The sequence below is a fragment of the Neovison vison genome, chromosome 5 (genome assembly GCF_020171115.1).
Source record: "Neovison vison isolate M4711 chromosome 5, ASM_NN_V1, whole genome shotgun sequence".
In the NCBI taxonomy this organism is placed as follows: Eukaryota; Metazoa; Chordata; class Mammalia; order Carnivora; family Mustelidae; genus Neogale; species Neogale vison.
In genome coordinates this window covers 151,215,568-151,235,518 of record NC_058095.1, presented here as the reverse complement: position 1 = coordinate 151,235,518, position 19,951 = coordinate 151,215,568, and the positions used below count along the sequence as shown (strand labels likewise).

The window sequence follows — 19,951 nt, the reverse complement described above, 5'->3', positions numbered from 1 at the left end:
TACTTCTCCCATTATTTGCCCCTGGGAATTCCTTCACAACTACTTCCCCCCCTCCACTCTCCTTTCTTCCAAACCCATCTGAGTTTAAGCCTCCTTCATGAAGCTTCCTCTGGTTCAGCTCTCAACTGGTTCTCCAGTTCCCACAGCCATGACTCATTTTACCTTCCTTTGAGCTTATCTCCCTCACTAGACAATAAATGCCTTAAAGGCTGGAATTCTAATTACAGTTTTATAGACAGTAACTTATTTAATTCTTTAAGTAATCCTAGGAAGAAGGGACAGATCCCCACTTTACAGATGAGAAGGCTATGGCCAGGAAGGTGAAATACCCTTGCTCTCAAAGTCATCCATCTAGAGAGGGGCAGAACTGAGATTCAAAGCCAGGTGTCTGGCCTCAGGATACTTTCTGGCTTGCTTAGTCACTATACATTTTGGTCTTTCTGACCCCATATCCATGCCTGCTCCGCAGATGCGGACACAGTTCCTTGCATTTAGTAGGTAATCACAGGCAGGCTTTTAGAGGTGAATTGAATAAAACTGATTCAACCAAGGCCTGGAAAATCTCACACTAGTCTGAGGATATGAAATGTTAACCATAGTCTCTTGCCCTAGTGCTTTCCTAATTACTTCGACCCATGACTATCAATCAGGGATAGGCACCAGAAAAATACACAGTAGCTAATATGAGGACCATGTATATTTTATGTCCATTTGAAAAGCAACACTCTATCACACCTCTGGGAGCTTCTGGGTATGGGTCTGAATATAAATAGGCACACACACTGCTTTAGTCAAATTACTTGGCATTGACACTGAGTCCCACACCAATCTGTCCTGGAGCAAATATGATTTGAGTAGCCTAACAGAGTGGAAGCCTTTGCAGCAACTGAGAAGATGCCAGAAGACTGATACGGAGACTGAATGAGCTAACGCAAGCATGTTTTCAATAAATAATAAGTCCCTTCCTTGTCTCTTTTCCCTCCACTTCCCTGAGCTCCAGTGTCTCTCTGCAGGTGATTTCTTTTTAAAGATTTACTTATTTGAGAGAAAGCGAGAAAGAGCGCATAAGCAGGGGGAGTGGCAGAGGGAGAGGGAGAGAATCCTCAAGCACACGCTGCACTGAGTATAAACCCCGATGTGGGGCTCAGTCCCAGGACCCCGAGATCATGACCTGAGCTGAAATCAAGAGTTAGCCACTTAACTGACGGAGCCACCCAGATGCTCCGCAGGTGACACTCTTTCAAACTGCCAACAGGGGTTAGGGATCTGGCAGAAGACAGGGGTAGAAAGGGTGGCAGAGGACAGATGGAAAAAGTCCATGTTAAGAACTTTGGGCTTTATCCTAGAAGTGAAGGTGAGTTACTGAATAGTTTGAAGCTGAGAAGTGTCATGATTGATCACCCTTTCACAGTAGAGAATGGTTTAGATCAGATTCCAAGTCTGACCTGCACTGGTATCTCAGGAGGGTATTTATTAAAGTCAAATTCACCCCCTCAGCCTGCGCTCAATTAAATGCCTTCAGCCTAGAGATTCTCATTTGATAAAGCTTGAATGTTAGCTTTGGACTCTTTAAAGTTTAAGGAGGAGGCATGTCTGGAGGCAGAGACAAAGGCGTTGTTATGTATGTGAGAATTAAGGATGGCTTAATGAAAGCAGTGGGGAAGGAAGAGGGGAATCTGAGATGTCTATATGTAGAACCCAGTGCTTGTGTGCTCAGCAGTATTTAGGAGAGAAGGGAGAGAGAAACCGGATGGTACCTAGATTTCTGGTTGGGTCATGAGAAAGGTGGTGCGGCCATTAATAGAATACTGGAGATAAAGAAGAGGAGGAGCAGGGCTGAGGGAGGCCAGAGGAAGTTCACCAGTGGCCAGAGCCCGTAGGTGGATGGACGGATGAATACTGGCATTCAGAAAGGAAGTTGAACTACAGATACAGAGTTAGCATCTGCAGTTCTTAGGAGGCAGATGTTAGAGGGGAATGCCCGGGAGGTGGGCTAAAGGACCACTGTCAATACTAGAATTCAAGGGACAGGAAGGAGCAGAGAAGAACATAATGATCATTATTAAGTTTTTTTTTTTAAGATTATATTTATTTATTTGACAGAGAACAGGAGAGAGAGTGAAAGAAAGTACAAGCAAGGGGAGCAGCAGAGGGAAAGGGAGAAGCAGGTTCCCTACCCAGCAGGGAGCCGGACATGGGGCTCTATCCCAGGACCTGGGATCATGACCTGAGCCGAAGGCAGATGCTTAACTGACTGAGCCACTTAGGTACCCCATTATGAAGTATTATTATAACTTTTTTGAATATCTGCAGAGTTCAGTGAATAAAATGATGTAGGGCACAGAGGAGAAATACCTTAAAAGAATGGGAAAATGGTTTGGATTTGATTAATAATGTAGATATGATCGCAGAACCTTGCTATGCTATGGTAGAAGGTTGAAATAAATCAAGGGCCTCCATAGGACATCTTCAGAAGCAGACTTTAAAATTCCCCTCTATCTCTTTTGAAAACCATTGTTTCTGGTACCCATTTTTCAGGCTGTGAAACTGAGGTGGGGAGGGCAGTGATCTATACAAGGACCCAAGCTTAAAATGAGCAAAACTGGTACTTCCAGGTAGTTTGATTCTGTGGCCTATGGCCTTTCTCTCTATGAACAAGGTGTGACATCAAAGGGCCTGACTGGACATTTCTCTAAAGAGGGCACAGATGGCCCGGCACATGCAAAGATGTTCAACATTGCTCATTATCAGGCAAATATAAATCAAAACTACAATGAGATATCACAGCACACCAGTCAGAATGCTTAGTATGGAAAAGGCAAGAAATGACAAGTGTTGGCAAGGACGTGGAGGAAAGCGAAACCTCGTGCACTGCGGGTAGGAATGCATATTGATGCAGCCCCTGTGGAAAACAGTATGGGGGTTCTTCAAAATATTAAAAATAGAAATAAAATATGATCCCATAATTCTACTGATGGGTATTTACCCAAAGAAAATGAAAACACCAATTCAAAAGATGTATGCCCCATGTTTACTGCAACCTTACTGACGATAACCAAGATACGGTAGCAACCTAAGTGTCCACTGACAGATGAATGGATAAAGGAGATGTCGTATACATACACAATGAAATATTATTTGGCCATAAAGGTTGAGACTTTGCCAACATGGAAGGACCTAGAGGGTATTATGCTAAGTGAAATAAGTCAGAGAGAGAAGACAAATACCGTATGATTTCAATTATATGTGGAATCTAGAAAACAAGCAAACACAAGAGAGAAACAGACTCACAAATATAGAGAACAAACTGGGGGGTTGTCAGAGGGGAGACGGTGGGGGAATGGGCCAAAGCGGATCAAGAGGTACAAACTTCCCATTATAAAATAAGTTACAGACATGCAGAGCACAGCGTGGGGGATATAGTCACACTATTGCAATAATGTTGCATGGGGACAGGTGTGATCACCTACAGAGACAAGCGCTGAGTAATGTACAGACTTGTCGAATCACTATGTTGTACACCTGAAAGTAATATAACATTTCATGTTAACTATACCTCAATAATAAAATTTTAAAAAACAGAAAACCTTAAAAAAAAAAAAAAGAAGGAAAATTCCATTACAGTCATGGTTTGTGTTAGGCCAGCTGGCGCCCATGGTGGGAAGGAGGAGCACTGAGTCAAGAGCTAACATGCCAGACTTTGGGCTTCCAACTTCCATGCTGTTTATGTTTCAGGATGTTAAGATCTAAACCTTTTGGTATGAATATAAGGCAAAAAAAGTATGAACATCGGGGGAAATCTGCAATTTTTAAAAGGCATATTTTCGTAGTTAATAATATTTTAAAATTGTCCTTATTAGGGGTGCCTGGGTGGCTCAGTGGGTTAAAGCCTCTGCCTTAGGCTTAGGTCATGATCCCAGGGTCCTGGGATCGAGCCCCACATCGGGCTCTCTGCTCCTCCCCTCCCCCGCCTGCCTCTCTGCCTCTTGTGATCTCTGTCTGTCAAATAAATAAATAAAATCTTTAAAAAAAATTGCCCTTATTAGTCTAGAAACAATGCTATTTGAAATAGATCATCTGTGGGGAAAAAAATCCAGAATTAAGAGATCCTCTTATAATCAGTTAAATACAATGTGCATTGGAGGAAATTTGTTAAGCTGGCACCTTAATACACATTTATTATCTTATCTGGAGCAAGTGTTACACCTGAAGTGAGTCTAGTTTGATTGCCCTTACATTCCCCAGAGCTATGTGTGTTATTTATAAGCAAGTGTGAGACAAAATGCTAATATGAATGGCCAAGTTAGTAGAAACGAATTCAATTATTATTTTTATAGTCTTACATTTATATAGTTCCTTTTTAATAAAAAAATGCATTTTTATATATTAATTAATCTGCACAATTTCATGAGATATATTGTGTCCAATTTGGAGATGTGAGAACTTTCTAGAGAGGTGTGTCTTGGACTTAATGCACAGATCTTACTTAACGCATGGATCTTATTAAACTGTGGCTTCTGATTCTGGAAGTCTGGGGTGGGTGCAAGCATCTGCATTAATCTCAAACTCTTAGGTGATGTCAATGCTGCCAGCCTATGGGCCACATTTTGAGTAGCAAGGATCTAGTCTACACTTGCTCCTTGTGTTATTATATGCTATTCCCCTTTGTGACTATTGATTTTTAACAAACACGGTAATTTTTTTCTCTGACATGACATTTTTAAGTGGTAGACAAGACCACGTTTTGGATTGACCACATCCACCCGCAACCAGCGGGTCTTGGGAAAGTCAACCTTCTTCATCTTTTCCTATTTTCAGAGTTGCTGAGAGGATCAAATACGTTAGGATATATTCATGGGCTTTGCAAAGACAGTCCTGTTTATCATACCTCGTGTTTACATACAAGAGTGCCTCCAAATGCACAGACTCATAATTCACTTATTTACTGAGACGCAACTTAGCTTTGGTGTTTTTAGTATTTTCTTTCATTGATGACAATGATGATCTTTATTAAGTGAAGGATGTTAAACTATGTACAAGGTGAGGAAAGAACTGGTGAATGGAATTTGGCTTCTTGGATAAATACTGATGAGGGCAAAACCAAGGCAATCTGCTCATGGCTAAACGCTGATGTTCATTAAGTTCTCCTTTGTCTTCCTCATATTTTCCACCAAGAAATGATTTCTCCTTTCTTGGAACTCTTAATCCACTGGTGGTTGAATAACACATAATTCATTTGAAATTACATAAGGTCTTATAAGGCCCCTTCTAATGTCAATCATTTAAAACCTTGGTTGCTTTAAAAATGCTTTGTTAATATGTGGATATATATTTTTTCAGAAATCATATAGGTTTTAGCACCCCTGGAGAAAAGGGCTGCATCTCCTGTATGACTTAAAGCACAGTAAATGCTTAGTAATTACTGGTTGCCTTGATCTGATTTTCATCAGACTTAAAAAGCTCCAGCTTTAAAATAGTATATATTTGGGGGAGAACATAAATTCCCCTTAAGCAAATTTTGGTTGTTTAATTAGAAAATCAGATTGATACCTTAATGAGAATCACATCATTGAAAGGATGGGAGTTTTATTTTCCATAGGGGGAATAGGATCATTTGGGGCAAACAAAACAAAACAAAACAAAACCAGGCCTAAGGATGTAGGAATACATCTTCAGTGCCAGCAACAAAGCAAACAATGTATTGGATACTTCATTTTTTTTTTCTCCTTTAACTTCATGTCAGTAATGCTCTTTTTATTTTGTGTACTGATCTTACTTATCTTCCACTGGAGGAGATGCCCCTTTTGCTTTGTTTTGTTTTAACCATTAAAAATCCAGCTCTAGCCCTGGATATAGTACTAAGCCTTCCAAACTAGTCATTTAATGATTGAATGAGTGACTTTCTATTTATAGGTTGGGAGACTGAGAAGCAGCACATTTAAGTGACTTCCCAACATTGCCCAATAATGATGGGCTGGACTCGGCTCAAACACATGTCTACGTGTCTCCAAATCCAACCCACTTACTCGTCTTCCATAGTGACTCAGGGGCTTTAGACATCCAAGTAACACCAATCAATTCTTGGGTAAGAAAAGGAGTCTGGGAAAGGAATGAACTTGACCGACACTGTAATTCTGATGAAAGCCCAGGGGTTGTTTTAAGTGCCTCTGAAATTCATCAACCCTGCTCCTTCTGGGGCTGCTATCCAGAGACAGTAGCCACATTACTGGGATTCATTTCGTGGACTGTGAGCCTTTGATCATTCCTATTTCTGAATTCAAAGCAAGTTCCTATAGATTCCTCTGCTCCATACTCATCTTTCTCCAATGAATGGAGGAAAAGAGAGTTGATAAAAGAAGAAAGGAATAAAAGAAAGAGGGAATGGGGAAGGGAGCTATCTATAGCAAATGAATTATGTCATACAATTGACCCTATAATTCTTTTCTTTCCACCTGACTTCATGGCATTTACCCTGCACTAGGGAAAACAGACATTTCTGTTCTTTGTGTGCATATCCATAATGCACATACTGTTTTGCAAATCTATAATTGTGTGTGGGTTGTTTAGTGAATCCCATTTTAAAGGAAGTCTCTGGAAGTGTTGGGGAGATGCTCTAGTCTGTTTGTCTACATGGGCAACACCTGCTGCTCTAATAACCTGCTTGCCTTCAGAGGGCTCCCAATTCATGCTGGTAATCTGCAGTTTCCAGAATATCCAGGGCTTATTGGCTCCTTCTCCTTTTTTGTGGTTTTCAGACACCAAAAGAAAACATTGTTAAGACCAAACAACAACTTATCCTGTGGCAAAAGCATTCTGATTCACCAGGGTCCTTCAAACATCGGCTTCTATAGCAACCTGCTCAGTTACGAGAGAAGCCATGAGACTGGGAAAACATAATATCAGGATAGCTTTCCATGAATAGGGCATCAGGGCAAACCAACATAATAGGGATGAACATTATCCCTATTGTTCAGTTTAAGACAGATCTTTTCACATAAAACAATTCTTTCAGGTACCTGAAAGAATTATATTATATTATATGTATTTCTGCTGCCTGCCATTCTTAAATGTCCTCATTTTCTGATATATTTCATTTTTTAAGATTTTTTTTTTTTTTTAGTTTGACAGACAGAGATCACAGGTAGGCAGAGAGGCAGGCAGAGAGAGAAGAAGGGAAGCAGGCTCCCCGCTGAGCAGAAAGCCCAATCCGGGGCTCGATCCCAGGACCCTAGGATCACGACATGAGCCAAAGGCAGAGGCTTTAACCCACTGAGCCACCCAGGCATCCCCCTGATATATTTCATTTTCACAAAGGTTTTCTAGGGGTAAAAGAGTTAGCATTAGACCATCCAGTAAGCTCTGACCAACGGTGCTTCTACTTTACTTCTTAGAGATGCCTCTTGACTTGATGTGGTTGCATCTATAAGGCTGGGTATTTTGGTTTCCTTATTCTATGAAATGAGCTATCATAAGATACTGAAAAGTGCTCTGACATTCCTGAAAAAGGAGAAAATCAGGGGAAGTTTTTATATTTGGATATTTTACCATATGCCTATGGAGTAAGTGGTGATCTACAGAACATTGGGGTCTCAGTGACATGTTTTATAGGCAATTCTTCTCAAAACTGTTTTCATTTATTCACTCATTTTTTTTACTTTTCAAATCAACAAAGATTTGTTTTTCTTTTGCATGTATCTCCTCATTTCTCTGTTTCTGTTTCATTGGATCCTACCCATTCTTTGTATTTCAACTTAGACATCTCTTCATCTAGGAAAAAAAAAAAAAATCCCTGACCCACGGTGATCCCCCAAGGCTGTGATGCTTAAGAACAGCAGTTAAACCAGCTTTTCTAGGAGTGGAGATGTCAAAAAATCTTCCTAGGAGAAGGGAGAAAAAAGACAAGGGGAACAGAGATCAGGGAAGTGATCTCTGTTCATCCCAGGTGAAAAGGATGAAAGACCACAAATGGAAAAAATAAGCCATACTCAGGAAATAAGAATGTTTCAATATGTCTGAGGAATGGCTGAGGCCGAGGTGAGAAATGACGCTGGAAAGGGAAGCAGAAGCCAGAACACGAAGGGACTTATAAGACACACGAAATGGTGTAGACTTCACAGAGAACTAAAGGAAGAGCGATGGTCAGATTTGAGATCATGAATGATTGTGTTGGCTGAAAAACAGAGTGGCCTAGAGAGCTGAGGAGGCTTTTGCAATGACACAGGCAAGAAAGGCTGGTGGTGTGAATTAGGCAAATGGCAGATGGAATTAAGACCAATGCCAGAGCCACTGGCAGGACGTAATTGACTAGACGTGAGTGGCTGGCTTTGTGGAGTGAAGGGAAAGGGCACCAGAGTGACATGTCCCCCCTTCCATACTTCAGCTACTTTGGAGACTGTTTCTCTGAGATGGGGAGGAACTACTGGAAAGCTACTGGGAAAGGGGTTTTGACGGGTATCTGGGATTCCGAAGTCCATGAGCTTCCTATTACTCTAAACTATACTTCTATTTTGAGAGATTTCCTGGGTACAGGGCAGCATGCTGGGTGACGTGACATTGAGAAAGATCTCTAGTCTTGGATGTTTCAGTCTAGTGGGAATAGAAAACACCCACGGAAAATTCCCAGAAGAGGCAGAACATGTGAAGCACCATGGCCAAGGTATGAAGTACTCCGGGAGGGAGCCATCATTAAAGGTTTGGCCAACTGTGACATGATAACCTTTCTGGCTATTTCTTTTTGGGAGGGTCAAAGAAGCTAAGACCTTTTTAACCTCCTGCTAAACATCTGTCTCTAAAATTCTGAGTCAGAGTCAGACACACAGGGCTTGGTCTTGCAGCAGGGAACATTGTGAGCCCAAATGTGCTGGCTTGTTCACAGCATTCCTGACCCTCATTCAGACTAGATGTCACTCTCCTCTAATTATTCTGACTGGATGTTCAAAGCTATTCAAGGTTTGAACCATCGGACTTCATGCTGTATTACTATGTCATTCTCTAAAGGCACGACAGGGGTACATGTGAGTACAGTCTGCTAAGGGAATGCCTTGGACCCAGGTTCTGTCGTTATTGCCATCAGTCCAATTTCTATGGCCAGTAACAACCTATTGTGCAGCTTTTCCTGGGACAAGCAGACCATCCACACTGGTTCTCTCAAATGCCTTCTTCACAGATCCTGTCCTGAGACTTCCTTTGTTCATTCATTCTTTTGTTTTTCATTCATCCCATTCATATCCAAGTTTTTTGAGCTCCCACTCTATGCAGGGGGGAAACATGGATGGTGAAGATGATTAAGAAACTATCTCTGCAGCCAACAAAACTTGCAATCCGTTATGAGAGATCGAACGTGTATAACATATGGTATGGAAAGGGAGCGTCTCTTATCTGTTCACCCTTCTAGGATCTAGGAGCTGAGGCTGAATGGTGCTCTCAGAGGTGCAGTTTCCATTCACTCGGTAATTTCTCTGTGTCAGGCCTCCTGCTAAGTTTTACCTCTATGTCATCACATTTGACTCCGCCACAACCCTAGCTACATGGTGGTCTCCATTTTTATGGATGAGGTCATTGAGGCTCCAAGGAGTTAAGCCTCTTCTCCACGTCCACACATCCAGGTTGAATCCAGAACTCTCTCACTCAATGCTTGTTCCCTTAACCTCTCCTCAGCCCTTTCCACTGTCTCAAATATACTTAGCGGTGCTGCTTTATTTTCTCTCTGTGTAGACAAGGCAGAGAAAATAGTTTTTGGAGAATCATTGAAAATGGGGGCCAGAATAAGAGTGTTGAAATAACGCTCAGTGGCCACTGTCATTTCAAGTGAATCTTTTTACCTGCTATTTACATCCTATAGTAGAAATCTGCCAGTTAAATTAAGTTGCAGTGGTGTTTGACTTGCAAAATAATGTCTCATATTTCTATTGAATCTATTAGCTGAATCAGCTGATTTTATTCCTATAATTCAATGTAACATGTTGCTTTCTATTTGTTATCCCCAGGACACTCTTGTAAACAAGATGTTTCCCGTAATGGGTTTTTCCTGGTAAAAATCATTTAACAAGCAAATATCTCCAATCTGTGGTAATATGTGCTGACAGCCTCCCAACCATATTTGAAATATGAAGGCAGTGTTTCCAAGATGACTCAAGCCAATTGCTTTAATACTTCAATAAAAATAACTGCTATTAGAAGGTTCAATACTGAAGGCACGTAATTTCGATCCTGGTTCATAAAATTTAATTTGGATTTATTTCAGGATAATGATCATTGAGAAAATTATGTATTGGAATGGTCGGGCACCTGGGTAAGGATCACTAATCCCCTCTGAGAGGTTGCTGGGCTCCAACAGGGTAGCTGGCAATATATATACACACACCATTAATTATTTGCAGGATTATTTTCTGTGACATTGGTCTCAAGGTGCTCTGCTCAAATATCCTACTCAGCAGAATCCCTGCCACACAGCACTTGAGGAAAATGACTTTATATCAAATTGGATTCTCTTTGGCTCTGACCACACAACCAGGTTTCATGGGTTCATTTTGGAGGGGGGGGGGTGATGTCTTGCGATATTTGGATATTTTTACAATAAATGGATACAATTCCAGTGATCTACCAGAGTGTTATAAGAAAGAATGTAGAGCATGAAATTAATTCAGAACAAAGAATTTTAGAGCCGCAAAAGACCTTTGAGATGATCTCATTTATACCTCACTGTTTACTGAAGTTCTGCAATATATGACTTGCCCAGGTAACAGAGTCGTGGCCCAGAGCAACTTGATTCTTAGTTCAGTGTCAATTAAGTGAACCACACTGTTTCCACTGAACAAGATGGCACTAGCTTTGTCTACTGATGGTGACAACGAAACTTCACCTTTGTTGGAACTGTAGTAAACGTGGCGTACGTTCCAGCTCACTTACTCCCACAGCAATCCTATAACTCTTACTTTATTTATGAGAAAAGGGAGGCTCACAAGGATTGGAATAACTTGCCTAAGCTCCATTAGCAAGTGAGTGGTAACTATAGGGTTTGGCCCAGGCATAGAGCCTAACTGCCTTTAATGGTAGACGCTGGGTGGAAATCATTCGGCAAGGTCTTGTGAGTACTGTGTATGTGCTAACACAAGTGGCAGCAAGGTACCTGTACGTCTTTCTATGTGAAAAGAATTAAGAAAATGAGGAGATGAGGAAGTGAGATTCAGAAATAGGGACACTGAAAGGCTGAAGAATAAAATGAGGGGAATTATTTTTTGGTTGCAATCTGCCTTTGCAATCACTTCAACAATTTATTAGTTTATTTTAGTCAGGATCACTTGGGATTGGCCATTTTGTGTTTTAAATTTAGTGGTATCCAAATTCCTCAATACGCACTTTCAAAGCACATACTGATTTTAAGAAATCTAAGGTAATTAACTTGTCTCTAATAGGAGTGAAATGAATGTTTGTGGTAGGCTTCAAGGACAAACGAAACACATTGTCACTCATTTGCGGTATTGTATTGCTTTTCCGTGTTAATAATAGTGGAAATATATACAACCTATTTCTTCAGTTGGCAAGTGAAAATATGAAGTATTTTGTCAAACTGTAATGTTAAAATGATGATCAACATTCATTTTATCTCCCAATAGTAAACATGCTTTTTTTTTTTTTTTTTTTGGCCTGGTCAATAGCAGAACTACTGCATTTCTCTGTAATTGCTCTTTTTAAAATTTTTTGCATCATTTTTAATGTATGACAACTTACATGAGACTTTCCATCTACAAAATGTTATATGATCTTTCTTTTTTAATCTTGGGAGACATTGTCGAAGAGTTGATTTATGACCCTGCTTGAGTAACCTTGGACATGTCTCTATCTTGTACATTACTGATAAAATGATTCTGCTTTTGCTACCTGAGACTTGAAAAACACTGTCATCTCAAAACCCCCCAAAGATAGTTTTCTGAAAGGTATAATTACTCTAAGGATGAAAAAAGACAGGCATTTTTCATAAGTTCAATTTTGCTATGGTCCCAAGTTGGCAAAATGTATTAATAATAATTGTTGAAGGTAAATTATCCTCTCAAGGACGGGAGATAAGTGTTTGATTGGTGAAACTGTCCTAGATAGTAAATTACAACTGTGTCTAGAGGAAATCACACAGCTTGTTTTTTTCTTTTATTTTCTGTTTTTAATATACTGGTTGGTGGGTGCAAGTCAATTGGAGAAAACATTTATTGCATGTCCACAAGGTGCCAGGTCCTCCGCTGAGTGCTCAGGACAGCAAGGAGGATAACGTGCAGACTACTGTAAGGAGATCCCAGAATCCATGAAGATCGCACACGACATGATTACGAGTCCCACTGTGAGCTCCACAAGGCAAAACCAGGAGAACTTCGCTCCCTTGCCCAGGCCCACATGCCTTTACATGAATGGGAATTGGCTCTTTGCCACCTTAAACGATTTCTTCGGATCCTCCCATGATTATTTTAATTGGCTATAACTAAAATCTTGGCTTCTCAGACTCTAATTGCACAAACTGAAAAGTCCACAGGACCCTTCCATCCGCTGTCAGGTTACAACTTACTATTTCCTTTCTCTTCTCAAACCTCCAGACTGGCTAGTGGCTTCTTTCTCTCAGTTCATTCCACTCTTCATGTAAACATTTATCCCAGCACATATTCCCTTTGTTACTACTACGAGTTTACTTATTTATAAGCGTGTCTCCTTTAAATGGTTTTTCCCCATCATCTTTTGATTCCCCCATACTTGGACGACGAGTCCATCCATTTATGGAAAACAAGTTGTAAGAGTTTGCTGACTTAATGAGTAAATTGCCTAGTGTAGAACCATCGGGCTGTAACTTCTCAGATATGCAAAGCTCATACTTTTCATGCAACCATACAGAGGGGACCTTAAACAAATCAGTTCATCTCTCTCGTCTTTAATTCTCAAAGAAATAAATTAAAGTCTATCAGCCACATGACTGCAAATATTCCTATCTACTCAAGTAAGATTTGAATGCTTCCTCATTGGCCTCTTTTCCTAACTACAATCTGCTTCTAAATTGACAAGCTTCAAAAATTTCAAAATGTTACATGAATGTAATTAAATAGTGCTAATAACTACGATAAAGAGCATCTAATGTGTAGAAGTAGCTTTATATAGAGAAAGATTTCCCCAAGCTGGGATTCTAATATATTTTATCCATCTGTCCATCGGTCCATCCATTGAGTCATTTAATAAATATTTGTTGAATTGCTTAATAAATATTTGTTGTTTACTATATTAACTTCAGTTGGGCATTATGTTTCTATCCTTAAAGATCACTTCAAATCATACTAAATTAAGTAGATTTAAGAATAAAAGAACAATCCATCTGGTTTTGGTTGCATGCTGGGCATGGATGTTTCAAAAGTTTTTGTAAATTGGAAGTATGCCCTTTAGTTAAACTAGTGTATACAGTGAGGTATAACTTGTTCCCTCCCTCCTTCTCTCTCTCTCTCTCTCACACACACACACACGGAAAGATCTCTTCCCATGAATGAACTAAGAATTGAACTATTAGCTTTGGAAAATGGACACATGGATACTCCCTTTCTGGTGTGTTTGTGTCTGAGTGTTAAGAGAACCTAACAGGGTGATGCATGGAAATGGAATCACTATATTGTACGCTTGAAATTAATATAACACTGTAGGTTAACTAACTGTAATTAAAATAAAACTTTAAAATAAAGAGAGAACCTAACAGGAAAAGAGTAGGGGCTGAGTTGCATGACAGAGAGTGGCTGACATAGACCATTCATGGAAGTAAAGCCAGAATGCATGTATGGGGGTGAGGGGAGTGTATCACAGATAGGAAAATGAGAAGTACTGTTCTCAATAGAGCCTAGATTTCAACCATGATGTTACAAATGTTACCTTGCCCAGTTATAGCTGCTTGTTGGTGGGAAAACAGACACTGTTGTTTGGTTCCTTCCTTCAGCTGGGTAATTTTCAGTGTCTTCTTCCTATATACTCACAAACAGGGCAACAGCTCTATTAAAAGAGAGTGTGTGAAAGGGCAAATATTGTATGCTTTCACTTCTATGAGGCAAATTCATAGAGACAGAAAGTACAGTGGTGTTGCCAGGGGTTGATGAAAGTGGGAATAAAGAGTTACTATTGTCTACTGGGTGGAGTTTCAGTTTTGCAGGATGAAAAGAGTCCTGTGGATGGACGGATGGTGGTGATAAGGGCACAACTTTATTTAACTTGCTGAACTGGACACTTAAAACTGGTTAGGATAGTAAATTTCATGTTACGTGTATTTTACCACAATTAAAAATAATAATAAAAAATTAAGGTAAAAAAAGACTGTCCCACAAAACTAGGATCTACCCTTGTATATATGGTAAATAATATAATAATTAAGCAGAAAAATAAAACATGTGCTACAGGTTATGTTATAATGCAATATAAAATTATATATAATAGATATCAATAATATATGTTACATGTTAGGCAATATTATATAACTAATATTATAATTAATAACAATAATTAACATAATAACAAAGTAACATCTTTGATGATTTCTTTCAAGGAAAACCAAAATTTCAATAAAGGTTCTTACTTTAAAAAAAGAGAGTGTGCGTATACATTTTTAATGATAAAATGATCGTATTCCCTTCAAGAAATGTCTTCTTTTCCCAGAAGAACAAAATTAAACTTTAACAACTTTGCTTCAGTTGAAACACAATAAGTGTCTATACATCAATGGCGTGTTGGAATTAAATGTGACAATCGGTCGTGTCCGATCAAGAGAGCCGTAGGGTTGCTTTTGGCAGCCACAGCTGTAATTCTCTTCCTCTAGGGCCGAAACACACAAATGGCATCTTCCTAGGTTTTCTGGTTTCTGAATTGAAGTTCAAAGATCAGAATAATATCTAAGAAGATGCCTGAGAAGCGCATTGTGATTATAAAGACTGGTAAGAAACTCAAACCTGAGATTTAACTACCATGTTAAAAATCCAGATTCCCCAAGTCAAATACTTTGCAAAGATAACACTGCCTATATAGAAATACTGCCTGTCACACCTTAGTGTAAGCCTAAATTAAAACTCAAATAAGAACCATGGACGAGGGGCACCTGGGTGGCTCAGTGGGTTAAGCCTCTGTCTTCGGCTCGGGTCATGGTCCCAGGGTCCTGGGATCGAGCCCCACATGGCGCTCTCTGCTCAGCAGGGAGCCTGCTTCTCCCTCTCTCTCTTTCTGTCTCTCTGCCTACTTGTGATCTCTCTCTATGGCAAATAAATAAATAAAATCTTAAAAAAAAAAAAGAAAAAGAAGCATGGACGATTCTCTTTGGACTAAAACCATTTGTCTCTTTGATGATAATAAAAAGTCCAGTGAAAAGCAATACAGCAAAACCCCCTACAAAGCACTTCAAAGAGAAAGAGAAGCAATCCCATATATTCTTGAAAAAGGACACAAGAAAGTCTATTTAATTATGTTTTAACATAAAAAGATCTTTATCTGTTGATTTTACATATATTTTACATATATATATATATATTTACATTAAAAGTTATCAACCAATGATGAAAATCTTTCTTGGACACACAAGCAAGATGAACACTCTTAATACCAAACACTGATACTGTTTGCAATATATGCAAGAAAGCCTCAAGATTAGGCAAATCTTCTAGAGGAATCTGAGGATCAATGAACAAAAAAGCAGCCAGGAAGAAAGCTTTTATAAGCATCTGAATAAAGCCTTTAAACATGGTAGGTGACTATTTTAAAGTCACTCACGTTCCTTGAAAGGATGGAAGGTAGGAACTGAGCTAAGTGGATCATCTCCACAGAGCTCAGTTCTACATTTTAAAGGGCTCATTTCTTCTTTGTAATAATTTTGGATTTTTGCTACTGAGAGAGTTATTAGAAAGGGACATTTTCCATTCATTATTTAAAATCTGTTGCACCAATCACAAGTATAATAAGGATGTATCTGCTGTCTGGTGATGTAGTAGAGAAGACAATTTAATTCAATGAGAATTTATTGAGTCTATAATATGTAGACTGTGTAGGTGATTTGGAATACACAATGAAGAACAAGATATGGTCCCTAGTTTCCAAGCATGATATTATAGTATTATTGTTCCAGTCACAACTTGATGTCTGGTCACAAAAAAGCATGACATAGAATAGTATAGCGTAATATAGTATACAACTTAAAACTTATATGAGCAACATGCTAGGAAGAGTTTCTGATTTTCCCCTTCATTAACTGAATGATTTTTGGATTTCTCCCTTTCGTTATTAAGTGCATACTCTTTAATGACAATTAAATTATACTGAATAGGTTGTCATTGAAAAATCCTGATTCTTTCCTCAATTTGACATGTTTGAAACCGATGTTACTTGAACTTATCTCTGCTTTGATTTTTTGATTATTAATTAGATATGCTTAAATCTATTCACATCATTTGATTTTTTTTTTTTCTATGAGAGGGTTTGTTATTTGTCTTTTCTTTCCTCAAAGTCCAAAGATAGCAGGGACATATGAAAATGGCTGTGATTTATCAAAGTAAAATCAAGAGAAATAAAAGTTGCTCCTGGCAGCCTCAAATCCACGATGCCTGGAACATAGACATCTAGTTTTTAGAGGAGCTGAATTTCGGATCACTGTTAAAAGCAGTACTTTTTTTTTTTAAATTTAATTTTTTTCAGTGTTCCAGGATTCATTGTTTATGCACCACCCAGTACTCTACGCAATGCGTGCCCTCCTTAATACCCATCACAGGGCCCTCTCAATCCCCCACCCCCATCCCTTCCAAAACCCTCAGTTTCTCAGTCCACAGTCTCTCATGGTTTGTCTCCCCTACCATTTTCCCCAATTTACTTCTCCTCTCCATCTCCCCATGTCCTCCATGTTATTCCTTATGCTCCACAAGTAAGTGAAAGCTTATGATAACTGACTCTCTCTAAAAGCAATACCTTTGGATCTGCATTTCAGGCCCAGCTCTGCCAACCGATTCTTACTTTGCACCTCAATATCCTCATCCATCAAGTGGGAACATGAAAATTCCTCGCTATTTTTGTGAGGATTAAATGAACCATTGCTCATGAATGCTTCGAATGGCCCTGGCTCATGGTGAATGGGAGATAAATGGTAGCTTCATAATTATTACTGTTAATAACAATTTACTCTCGGTTCCAATTCTAAACATATTTTTAAAGCATGTACAGCTTTGGTTTATCCAAGTCCCCAGTGCCAAACACACACGACTTTAGTGTATTGTGACAGAATTCACACTTACTAATTCAAATTAAAACGCAGTGTGAACAGTAGTAGTATAACCTGGTAATGAACACAGAGGAACTGTCAATTCTTGTGCTATTATATCTTGTATTATGTAAATATCCAAACCTGTCTTAGGCAAGGGTTTGTATCGTATTTGCTTGCTTCCTTGCTGACTTGATTTATTTATTTTAGAGAAAGAGAGAGAGAAAGAGCACAAGGAAGGGGCAGAGGAAGGGGAGAGCTCTACTGTCCTCTAGGTGATCATTCTGAAATGCAATCTCATGGTGCATTTGCAAAATTTCTTCATTCACTCCCTAGTGCATTAAGAATGAAAAAGAACAAATTCCTCAGCATAACTTTCAGGGTCCTTCATGTCTTGTCTGTGCGCACTTGTGAGCCTTGCCTCTTATCCTCTCTCTCTTTCTTCATTCTCTAGGAACAGCTCAGGGGTTCCCACAGATGCCATGTACCAATGGAGTTCACCGCCATGGGTCAAGAAGAGTGTTCGATGTGACGAAGATCACTTATAAAGTAAAATGGGGGGGAAATGATGCTAAACTTACTGAAGTTAAAGGATTGTCCTGTATTTTAAGATTATTCCCCTTTCCCCAGTTTTGGTACAAAAAACATCTTATCCTTAAAAAAGTGATGGTAGGAGTAGTTGGTGGTTGTTTAAATGGTCTTCAGTGACAATAAAAATATTTGGTGATAATATCTCCATTTCCTAAATAATTTTTGAAATGTGATTTCTCTACACCACGGAAACGACTTGGAACAAATGCAGACTTAGAAGTGCTCTTCTTCTGCCTGGACACTGCTTCATTTTGGAGGTTGTCTGGCCAACTTACACTCTTTCAGGACTCAACTTGGAGATCAACTCTTTCCAGAGACCCCACATTCTTTTCTGGTGCTTTGATGCTCACCACCCTGTATTGGGAATCAGTGGTCTGTCTAATTTTCCTGTTATTCTGCCACTTATTTTTGCTAACTCAGTGCCTGATTTAATAAATTCCCACTATAACAAAAAATAAATGATGGATTCTGTGTTTGCACTGGAGTTACTGGTGGGATGGCTGATGCATTTAGCCACGTGAATTCATCTCCCACATTAGAGGCACAACTCGTAGGGGATAGGTGGTCCACATGGTCTCACCCTTCCATTCCCCTGTAAGCACTAATACTGTTCTCTGCAGATTTGGTTTTCTTGAAAAGCAGACTGAATTAAATTGAATGTAGTGTATGAAGAAAGTACAAAATCAAGACGTTGAAAAATTAAGATAACAAAAGCAAGCTACATGGGGAAAGTCACTTTAGCCAAAAGGCCCTGGACAATTATTTAAAGTAACTAGACTACCTTCAGGGACTCTTTGAAATGCACATATTTAATCATCTAATGTGTAAGTCAAATCTCAGATATAATTAATTCAATGTGCTTCAACTTCCTTTTTTTTTTTTTTTTTTGCATATTAGCTTTCATTAGATAAGGACAATACATCTCCTGGTAGGCTGGTAAGAAAATTTCCATATTTGTAAACGCTAAAAAGAAAGAGAAGAAATTTTGTGAGTATCCCATGATTAGGGCACCTTTGGTTTCAGCTAGAGTTGTACCATTTCAATGAATCTAAAAAAGAGCTTAGGTCTATGGCTCCACATTTTTTTTTTATTTCTGGGGAAAAACACTTGTTAGATTTTATGGGAGGCAACTGATATTTTTGAAGGTCATATGTGTTAGTGCCAATGTTTCTGTTAGGAGTTGGTGACAAGGAGAAGAGGTGATTTCAGGCTTTGATGCTGCACTTTAATTGCTAAGTTAAAGAACAAATTTAATAGACCTCGTGCGATTTGGAAGGAGCAAATCATTTTTTTTTTTTTAGACAGTGAAATCGGAGTACTGTAAGTGGCTTAGGCTTTTATAAGAAACCTAGTGAAGAGGAAAGATGGAGAAACAGGAGAATGGCCCCATGGAGAAACCCAGAAGTCCTCTTAGAGAAACAGCACAATATTCTGAATATAAATTCCCTACAAATACTGTAGCAGAAAATGCAACACTTACACCTTTGCTGAGATGATGAATACGTTTTTTTCTCTGAGGGTTATTTAACACTTTCCATAATTTTATTATAAATGGTCCAATAAAATGCAACAATAAGTTATGTGCTATATTAGGAGGACAACTCATTTATGACTAATGTGGTAATTTGTAAAACTAATGGGCATGTTTATGAGCATAAGGGGCTCTAAAGAATAAATAAAATACTGTCATAGGCAAGACTGAGGCCTCCAGCAAGCAGACAAGGGACACATTCTGCCAAGATATCAAAATTTCAAGACAGTTGCCCAACTATGGAAATGCGACCCTTCTTGGGCTCATCAAGGGTAGAAAGACAGATTAGCCCAGGGGAAAGGGTATGCTGAACTTGGCTTTGGGGGTCTGTGTTCCCTCCCTAATACCCTATTAACTGCATTTTCCAGGCTTCAGTTCCCCATCTTTGAAAGGAAAGGATCAAAATGCCCAATCTTTAAAAGACTGCATACTGCTTACAGTCTTTAATTAAATTTAGTAATTCAACATTCAGAGATGAAAATCTGAAATCAACTATTCTCAGTTGTCACTGTTTTTATGAAAATAAGAAAATGCATCCCAAGGTTGCTTTAGAAATACTAGTTTTTAACCGCATTGTAATGCATGTTGAACTT

At 39.1% G+C, this 19,951-nt stretch overlaps 1 protein-coding gene across 2 annotated transcripts in view; it reads right to left on the bottom strand.

Annotated features, from left to right (window-relative positions):
- The window catches only part of GPC6 (glypican 6), a 1,094,872-nt gene that overhangs the window by 228,960 nt on the left and 845,961 nt on the right, over positions 1-19,951 (bottom strand). The gene's annotated exons all lie outside the window — the stretch shown is intronic.